The sequence below is a fragment of the Ostrea edulis genome, chromosome 6 (assembly GCF_947568905.1).
Source record: "Ostrea edulis chromosome 6, xbOstEdul1.1, whole genome shotgun sequence".
In the NCBI taxonomy this organism is placed as follows: Eukaryota; Metazoa; Mollusca; class Bivalvia; order Ostreida; family Ostreidae; genus Ostrea; species Ostrea edulis.
Window position 1 is genome coordinate 52655069 of NC_079169.1, and position 10532 is coordinate 52665600.

The following is a 10532-nucleotide window of genomic DNA, read 5'->3' on the forward strand; positions in this document are numbered from 1 at the left end:
AGAATAAATATCAATTTAAAAAATCCGGGTTGGAATAGGTCCTCAGTATCCCTTGTTTGTCATAAAAGGAGACTAAATGGGGCCTGAGACCGCAAAACCGAGGCCCCGTGTCACAGCAGGGTGTAGCACGATAAGGATCCCTCCTTGCTCAAAGACCGTAAGCGCCGAATATAGGCCTAAATTTTACAGCCCTTCACCGGCAATTAATGGTGACGTCTCCATATGAGTGGAAAACAACATTAAACCAACCATTGATTAAAAAAAATGTGTTGTAAATCTAAAAAGTATGAATCTATTTTGGAGTCAGGTATCAATAAGATTATATAGAAGTCCTTGGTAGTAGATACCGCATCACGTGCTTAAATCACGAAGTCGAGCTGTGTTTTTCTTGATAAGAATATATTTGCTAGTTGCATTACACCACATTAAAAATGTTTGATAATAATCAAAAGTTCCAGGATACCCCATTAATTTCCCCATTCAGTCTGAACTTGATGGTTATTGTAAACCAACCCTATAAATAGAATTGCATACAATATATTACATTATGATGAAGATTTTGCATTAATGGCGATCACTATTCATCCAATAGTATCTTAAACAGACATATTCTCACTGTGATCGCCAACCTTTCTGCAATTCTTGTATCCTGAAATTGTTTATCTATTTTTTTGTTTAGCTTTACATTTCGAAATACGTACTGATCCAAGCAAACTATTCTCATGTTACTTTATTAAAAAAAGAAGACTTGCACCGGTAGCCAACACTGTTTAAAAACATTTTATATTAAAGGTACAAATGTATACGACACATGTTGCGTTAATCTCGTGATTTTTGATGCGATGCTGATTCTTTCTAATGCAGTAATAAGGATGCATGACTAAGCTTAGTATCATACAAAAGTGAAGGGAGCGAACAGTCTCATAAAGCCCATAAAGAATACAACATTAAGAGTTTGATAAAGAGAATGAGGCATGTCGCGTCTACTACTACATTATTTAGTTTAGAGAGTTTCATATATGTATTCTCTATTACTAAATCATTTTGTTTTGTTTGTTTGTCATAGTATATCAGAGATTGTTGATTTCACACGTCAACGGTCAAAGTACCTCTGTCTTGCACTGAATGAACTTTCTTTTCAGGAGCAAGCAAACTATGAAAGAAGGGTATCGGATATAGGTCATATGCAAGGATGTTCATGTTTAACACTGTGGGTGTACAATAATCAAATACAGGAATGTTCATGTTTAGCACTGAGGGTGTCCGATGGTCAAATGATTAACACTGGGAGTGCGTTCGAGATCGCCGTTCCCGTTGTTCTCGTGCTCCGTTCTTAGAGTGTGCGCATGAACGTGTTCTTATTCCTCGACCACACTTAGTGCGTTCGAGATCGCCGTTCTTCGTACAAGTACAAATTCCTGTCGATCCCGAACGCCAAGTACGCAACCCGAGAACGGGTTCGAGGTACAAGAACTCACACCACCTGAGTGCGTTCGAGATCGCCGTTCTTCGTACGAGTACAAATTTCTGTCGATCCCGAAAGCCAAGTACGTAACCCGAGAACGGGTTCGAGGTGCAAGAACTCACACCACCTCTGTAGCTAGTGTGGTCGAAGAACAAAGAACACGTTCGTGCGCACATGTTCTCGTCGTTCGCGACTCTAAGAACGGAGCACGAGAACACCGGGAACGGCGACCTCGAACGCACTCATAACCTACAGAGGTGGTGTGAGTTCTTGCACCTCGAACCCGTTCTCAGGTTGCGTACTTGGCGTTTGGGATCGACAAGAATTTGCACACGTGCGAAGAACGGCGATCTCGAACGCACTCTGGGGGTGTCCGACAGTCAAATATAGGAATGTTCAATGTTTAATACTGAGGGTGTCCAATAGTCAGATACGGGAATGTTAATGTTTAACACTGAGAGTGTCCGATAGTTAAATGTTCGACACTGAAGGTGCCTGATAGTCATTTATTTCCTTACGTTTTATATTTCGTCATTATTCGTTACTTTCCGTAAATACATTTCGCGGGTTTCTGAGCTCATGCACGAGCGCTTTTGCGCTTAGTATGTATACCACCACTGGTCAGTTTTCGGGCAGTGCAAAGTTCGTTACAAGTAACAAAGGTCGCTTTTGTATTGCTGTTTCTTGGCCTTTCATCCCACCAGCCCATTTTCAGTTTCGAATTCCATATGCTTTCATTTGTGATTTTTCGGCTTTGACGAGTTTGATGTTTGCTTATTAAAAGCGATCTTGTAACGAAGGCAACCAAACTATTCAATTTTTGTTTTGTTTTCTTATTAAGCAGTCAAGAAAATATTTATTTTCCGACGAGGGCACGGAGGGAGAAAATAAAAATACTGAATGCTCATGTTAAACACTGAGGGTGTCCGATAGTTAAATACTGGATGCTCATGTTAAACACTGAGGGTGTCCGATAGTTAAATACTGGAATGTTTATATTCAACACTGATGCCAATTTTCTATTATGTTGACTCACATCTTTTATTAGACCACAGTTCTGGAAATTTCTGAGTGATTTTCCAGATGTCACAAAATTCCCATTTACAGACCATATTTAGGTAAATAAATATTTATTCACAGGAATACAAAAAGTTATACCTATTTAATTGTTTGTATTTTTCTATATAGGTCAGAATATCACAAATCACTACAAAAATGAGATAATAGTGTGATTTCTACACGATATCGGCAGGTATCATCAGCTGATTGATTGGTAACAAGCGAGTGGTGTTAAGGGCACCAATAGTTACTATCCTCGTGATGATGGCGGACAGGAACTAATCACACAGCACCAAATATTTACCTAATGTAATTACTTCCATAAACCTTAATGTGTCTCTATGACAGTCCGATAGTCACGTAACAAACGAATTCTTCAAAGCTATTTCAAAGTAGAGTTTGACGAGGAAATAAAGTTAGTCTAAATTTTTATTTTAGAAACTAAGTTACTACTTAAATATTTATCATTGATGTTAGAAATCCTCCACACAATATTTTATCAAAGCAGAGATATTTATAAAACAGAAAATGTACAATACAATGATAGTATAATATAGTGATTGTATAATACAGAAATATAGAAATCATATAATATAGAATTGTATAATATAGAACTTTATAACGCAGAGATTTGATCATCCATATTTGATGGATATAAATTCCCCTTTTATGTAATAAAATCAGCTGTATTCTGTTGGTGTTTTTTTAAAAAAAAAAACAACTAATAATTCTAATGAAAGACGAATACTAGATTATATGGGTAAAACGCATTTAGAAGTTTGCATAAATTGAGCATGCGTTTTTTTTGTTTTTTTTAATATATTGTAGTGATTTATAATCGACAAAGTAAAGCTGGATTAGACTGAATTTATGATGTTTGGATCTATTGACGGTATAGAATCAAGAAATAGAGACTTTGTTGATTAACCTTTAGTCTTTATCACTACCGTGGGTCCACACTGCATGATATTCATTTGGTCCAAAACAATACGCTCCCAGAGAATATAAAATACCCCTGCAATCTGGTAATGCCATCAACAAATTGCTGGTGTTGTCAGTATAGTCTTTGAAATGCATTGATTGGTCATATATTTTCCTATAAAATGCAGTGGGCAAATGAACGTTTCATACAAAGCAGAATGTGTTGTTCTTCAACAACATCATGTTACCACTAATTTTTTTCTCCAAATTTGTAATAAAATGAATGCAAATGCTGAAACTTCGTAAAATTTGAATGCAAGAGATGCTTATTGATCACCATCCTGTTTGCATAACTCGGAGACAATATAGTTTATCTGTAATCTCTAACTCCTATAAGGAATACAAAATAAAGAGTTGGGCAAGTACGGACCCGCCGTGAGCCCTATGTCTTGATCAGGTAAATGGAGTAATCCGTAGTCAAAGTAAGTGTGCCAAGAACGGCCTAACAATCGGTATGAAATACATCATATAGTATTTGACCCAATGATAACATGTATCGACAAACTAGATCATTATAACGATCATAGAATTTGCGAAATGCAGCTTTTAAACGAGACTGTTGAAACCCCTGTAACATCAACTTATTTGTCAGTAGCCTGTCTCGATAAAAAACTGATCATACGCAGAACAAGCTTTTGCGTATCGAATCAGTTGAGAGATAAACACCATATGCAGGTGATAGTGGAATATTGTTACATAAATATGGGAAGTTGACGATGGAGAAGTTGAAATCATCCCATTAATCATAAAGTAAGGTTGTTAGTATAAAGTCTTGATCTGACCTTGAAGAATAACGTAAATCGTCTTTGAAACTCTAGACGCAATTCCACTATCTATTATCGCAATAGTCTCAGCTTGAGTTGGAAATCAATAGCCAATATGACGGGAAATGAATTTCACTAATATGTACTAGATCACAAATTGTATACATGTATATAGACTGCTACTAAACATGAACACACAATACCATGTAGGTGCTACTACTTTAAACGTAAACCTACGGAAATCTAAACGTAAAACAACGGAAATCTAAACGTAAAACAACGGAAATTTAAACGTAAAACAACGGAAATCTAAACGTAAAACAACGGAAATCTAAACGTAAAACAACGGAAATCTAAACGTAAAAAAAAGGAAATCTAAACGTAAAACAACGGAAATCTAAACGTAAAACAACGGAAATCTAAACGTAAAACAACGGAAATCTAAACGTAAAACAACGGAAATCTAAACGTAAAACAACGGAAATCTAAACGTAAAACAACGGAAATTTAAACGTAAAACAACGGAAATCTAAACGTAAAACAACGGAAATCTAAACGTAAAACAACGGAAATCTAAACGTAAAAAAAAGGAAATTTAAACGTAAAACAACGGAAATCTAAACGTAAAACAACGGAAATCTAAACGTAAAACAACGGAAATCTAAACGTAAAACAACGGAAATTTAAACGTAAAACAACGGAAATCTAAACGTAAAACAACGGAAATCTAAACGTAAAACAACGGAAATCTAAACGTAAAAAAAAGGAAATTTAAACTTAAAACAACGGAAATCTAAACGTAAAACAACGGAAATCTAAACGTAAACCTACGGAAATCTAAACGTAAAACAACGGAAATCTAAACATAAAACAACGGAAATTTAAACGTAAAACAACGGAAATCTAAACGTAAAACAACGGAAATTTAAAAAGAAATTTAAACGTTAATCTAAGGAAAGCATGTATGTTGTATTCTGTAATTAAATCTACGAGATACTATTTAATTTATAAATATTTTATTCAATACAAAAAAAAAAGGGATTGAACAGCATGCTATAAGCCTATAAAAGTCGTCTCCATACTGTATACTCAATGTCATGGGCGCACGCAAAGAGAGGGGTTAAAAGGCAAAACCAAAAAGCTAAGGCGCACCATGAAATATGCCAGTTGAGCAACTGCAGTTCATTTAAGAAATAAATTTCGTTTTTGAAAATACATGAACTGCGACGCCTGATGAGGGCTTGCCTCACGAAGCGGGTAATGATTTATCTTTTATATTTACTTTCATTTTTGTCGGAATCCCCAGAATGTTTGTCAAGATTCATAAGCATTGTTCATAAGTGCAGTGCATTCATGAGAAAATGGCCATCAATTCAAGAAAAGGCAAAGGAATGGGATTGATCACTGTTCGTTATCTTCACCTTTTATATTGATATTTTAGATTTCCCTCCACTCCAGACTTTCAAAAGTAATTAAATGAAGAAAAAAACCCCAGCTATCAATTTAAAAAATCCTATAAGGAATACAAAATTGAGAGTAGGGTAAACACGGATCCCTGGAAACACCAGAGGTGGGATCAGGTGTCTAGGAGGAGTACAAGTCACACCCGACGTGAGCCCTATATTTTGATGAGACACACGAGGTAATCCATAGTAAATATCAGTATATGTAGAGCGGCCCAACAATCGGTATGAAATAAACCAGACAACATTCGACCTAATAACAGGTTATATTTAGTAATTTAGATCGTTATAATGATCAGAGAATTTGCAAAATACTGGCTCTAAATGAGACTGTTGAAACCTTATTTGTCAGTAGCCTGCCTCTGATTAAAAATTTATCATACGGAAAAATAATGGAATATTGCTACATAACTATGGAAAGTTGACTATGGTGAAGCTAAAGTTGCCCAGTTTGTCATAAATTTGAGCTGTCAGTTTATCGTTAACGTCTATATTCAGTAAAATATTCAATATGAAACAGCTATAGAAAACTCTCATATTATATTTTATATCCAGTTCACTTAAATTTATCGGATCGATATGCGAATGACAATGAATATTGTTGATAGATAAAATGTTGTCGATATATCTAAATGTCGAATTAAAGACCACAATATGAAGTTTCTTGTCATGAATTTTTTAAAAATGAAGTCTATCTCATAAGAATATAATCAAAGGCCTCAAAGTCGCGTTATATTCAAGCGCGATTAAAAATATTATTATTTCGACAGACTTCATAAGTCTTTCACTGTTATTGTTGGGCTAAAATTTGAATATATCATACATAACTTTATTAACCATGTTAACAAATCTTAAACTCAATGAAAGACATGCAGTGTCTGCTTTCATATCCACAGAGTCTCATCTTCTCCCAACTGTATTCAGTTGCAGACCTGCTAGGTCGAGTTTTGATTCTAAGATATTTCCTCATTCTTTCACAAGCAATGTATGCATTACATTGACATTATTAAGAATTTTATGTGCACAGCAATGATTTTATTTCACAAAACATACACTGTCCGTCAAACTATATTCAGTTGCGTATGAGCTAGGGTGTTAATGAAGCGGTGAATCAGCAAGACAGACCCGATGCCAAGGGAGTAACTCGCTACGCATGTCGACTCAAAAACACGTCAGCTAATAAAGGAGTACAATTCATGCCCATGGGAATTCCAACAGACTGTTGGAAGACCTGATCACCAAAGACTACGTAGATAGACAAAAACAGGCCAGCTGATAAAGGAGAGCAATTTCTGCCAACAGAAGACCTGATCGCCAAAGACTTTGCCAATAATATGTCAAAGATATCGTCAATGAGGAACTCCAAAATCTGCTTAATATCAACCTCGGAGTACGTGTGCGTCTAATCAGATTGGTGTTTAACAAAGTAATTCTTTGGGTGACTGATCACATGATATAAATATCTCCGAGCTCCATGTATATTGAAAAAAAACAACAACAATTGTCTGATATGTTAAAAAGCCTAGGCTTTAATTTATCGATGGAAATGGTGGTGTAAAGTGTTGGAAATTCTGAGAATTCACATTTGATTTACACCTCTTCTCACATAATTATATTCTGCAATAATACATCTAAAGTTTCTCCTCCAGAGCAGCTATTATTTTTGTGAGGAATAAAGATGGGAACTTGGTAGAACACTTACTGGATTCTGCAATATATCTTTGTGAGCCTTTTTTTCAGTTATGGAATCCAGGAAAGACATGGCAAATGGAATTCACTAGTCCCATAGAGAATCAAACCCGGGATCTCACGGTTGTAAAGCGAACGCCCTAAGTACTACGCAACCGCGACCGCTTTGACCTTGAAGTATGCCTGACCTTGAAGTGTTACATTTCTAAAGAGATGCCATATGTACGCCCTGAAATGACCAAATATGAAGTGGTTTTTTCGTTGTTGTTGTAAATTTGAAAACAAGTACTCCAATCGATAATAATAAACAGACAGATACACACACATTGAATCCTAAATTTTCGGAAAGCTTTAGTTCGCGTAAGTTACAAAATGATAAAGTCTAATATTTCTCCATCTGATCCGCCATTACTGGTCGCCGTAACGTAGTAGTTAGAGTGCTCGCTCCGCAACAGCTCGATTTTCGATTCGGCGCAGCGTCAGACGTAAGATAGTGACTTCCGGGTAGACAGCACTCTCTACAGGAGCCAACATTCCTAGCACTATTAGAATATGATTAACAATACCGAAATCATAAGCTCTATGATGATGATCTGAAATAATTCAGTACGTTTAGCATTCAATCTCAAAGAAATCACACTTTGCAAAAAATGTTTCAATATTGCATAATGAATCATTGCTTGCGGTATGCTTTTGGTTTTAATGCAAAACTTAGTTTACTAAATAGGGATATGACAGGACTACCTCTGTTAATTGTACATATGCTCAATTCTAAGAGATCAAGGGATATTTTTGGTGACTGAATATCAATTTCATCAAACAATTTTGAAAAAGAATATATAGAACGTGTAACTTCAATTATTAGTCATTATTTTGGCTACGGATTACTCCGTTTACTTGATGAAGTTTTGGACTCACGAAGGATATTGCCGGTCAACAGGCAATGCTTACTCATCCAAAGCAACTTATCCCACCTCTGGGTCCATTTGCCCTTCTCGTAATTTTTGTATCTTTTATAGGATTTATAAGACTATCACTCTTGTTCATTGCATCAATAAATGCTTTGGAAATAATTACTTATTTTTCATTAGAATTAAGGGTACCAGAAAGATATTCTGTATGGCTAAAGGTGAGACAGACAGACGGACGGACAGACAAAGACAGGTGGCTAATAAATGATATGATCATTTAAGACTAACTTTGATGTTGTGCATGTAAGAATTGCGTCTCTTGATTACCGACTCTGTTCCCATTACAAGATACCGTCTCTTCTCACTTCCATGTCTCCGTTTGTGTGTGGTAGGAAATACTTTAGAAAATTGTGTTCAATTATACAAGCCTGTCATGTGACTCCATCATTACATTAATGGTGTTAACAAAATAAACGTTCCTGTAAAGTGCATTCAGCGGCATCAGTTTTCAGTGATGTGAAGCTTTATCTCCGCTATTACTGTCAGGACCTTCCTTTCGTCGTCTGTAATGTTAATCATTTGTATGCATTAGGATTACATAAAAGATGCATAAAAGCTCTTTGTTGAGTATGAAAACGCACAAGTAAAGATAACGAACAGTGATCAATCTCATACTAGTAATTCCTATAGAAAATACAAAATAATTAGTTGGGTAATCATGGAACCCTGGACACACCAGAGGTGGAATCAAGTGCCTAGGAGGAGTAAGCATCCCCTGTCGACCGGTCACAACTCGCCGTGAGCCCTATATCTTGCATCAGGTAAACGGAATAATCCGTTGTCGGAATCGATGTGCCAAGAACAACCTAACAATTGATATAAAACACATCAAAACCCCTTTTTGATCAGTGTTCGCTGCAAACAGAATGGAAGCCTGGGAAGCGTTGGCTTCGTAACAAACGTTATTGGTATTTTCAATATTAATAACTATCATTAGTAACATACATTATCGGTGACATTCATTATATTGTATCTCGAGAATTTTTCACTCATATGGAGACGTCACCAAGACCGGTGAAGGGCTTCAAATTTAGGCCTTTGATCGGCGCTTATGGCCAGTGAGCAGTGAGGGTTCTTTAGCGTGCCACACCTACTGTGACACGGGGCATCCGTTTTTAAGGTTATCTCCGAGGACCCGTGACATTCACACCTAATGCCGAGCGTTTGACGATGGAACTGTCACTACGTAGGTCTGTCGCGGCCAGGATTCGAACCTCGGCCTTCCGCATGCGGGGCGAACACTCTAACCTCTAGACCACTGCGACGACTTCATTCGTAACTTTTAATATTGATAACTACATATGTAGCATTATAGGTAACTGCAATTATTGGTAAGTACCATTTTAAAAAAAAATCAAATTTCATCTTCAATTGACCGCCGTGGTGGTCTAGAGGTAGATCGTTCGCCCCGCATGCGGAAGGTCCTGGTTCGAATCCTGGCCGTGACAGACCTAAGTCGTTAAAACAGGGAGTGACAGTTAACGTTTCGTTAATTTTTGGTGACGTAAATTTTACGTAACACAGTTAACTCATTATGTATATGCGTGAGAAGTGAAGATAACAAACTGATCAATATCTTCATTTCTATAAAGAATATGAAATTCAGAGTTGGGCAAATACGAATCCCTGGACACAGGTGTCTAGTAGAGTAAGTATCCCCTGTCGACCGGGCACCCCCGTCGTGAGCCCTGTAACTTCGTTAGATAAACGGAGTATTCTATAGTCAAAATCAGTATGTGTAAAACGGCCTAAGAATTGGCATGTAACACACCAGACAGCATTTGACCTAATGACGGGTTGTATATGTAAATTAGATCGTTACAAAGACCACAGAATTTGCGAAATGCCTGACTTTAAACGAGATTGAAACCCCTGTAACATCAACTTCTTTGTCAGTAGCCTGCTTCGATTTAGAAATTGATCATACGCAGAACAAGCTCTTGGGTATCGAATCAGTTGAGATACATAAACGCCATATGCAGGTGATAACGGAATATTGCTACATAAATATGGGAAGTTGACGATAGAGGAGCTGATGTTATTCCGTTTGTCATAAAATTGAGTTTAAATATATTGATATTGAAATATATCACCCTACCCTATAGGAGTTCATAACAACCCCCCCCCCTCGTTTTGAGAA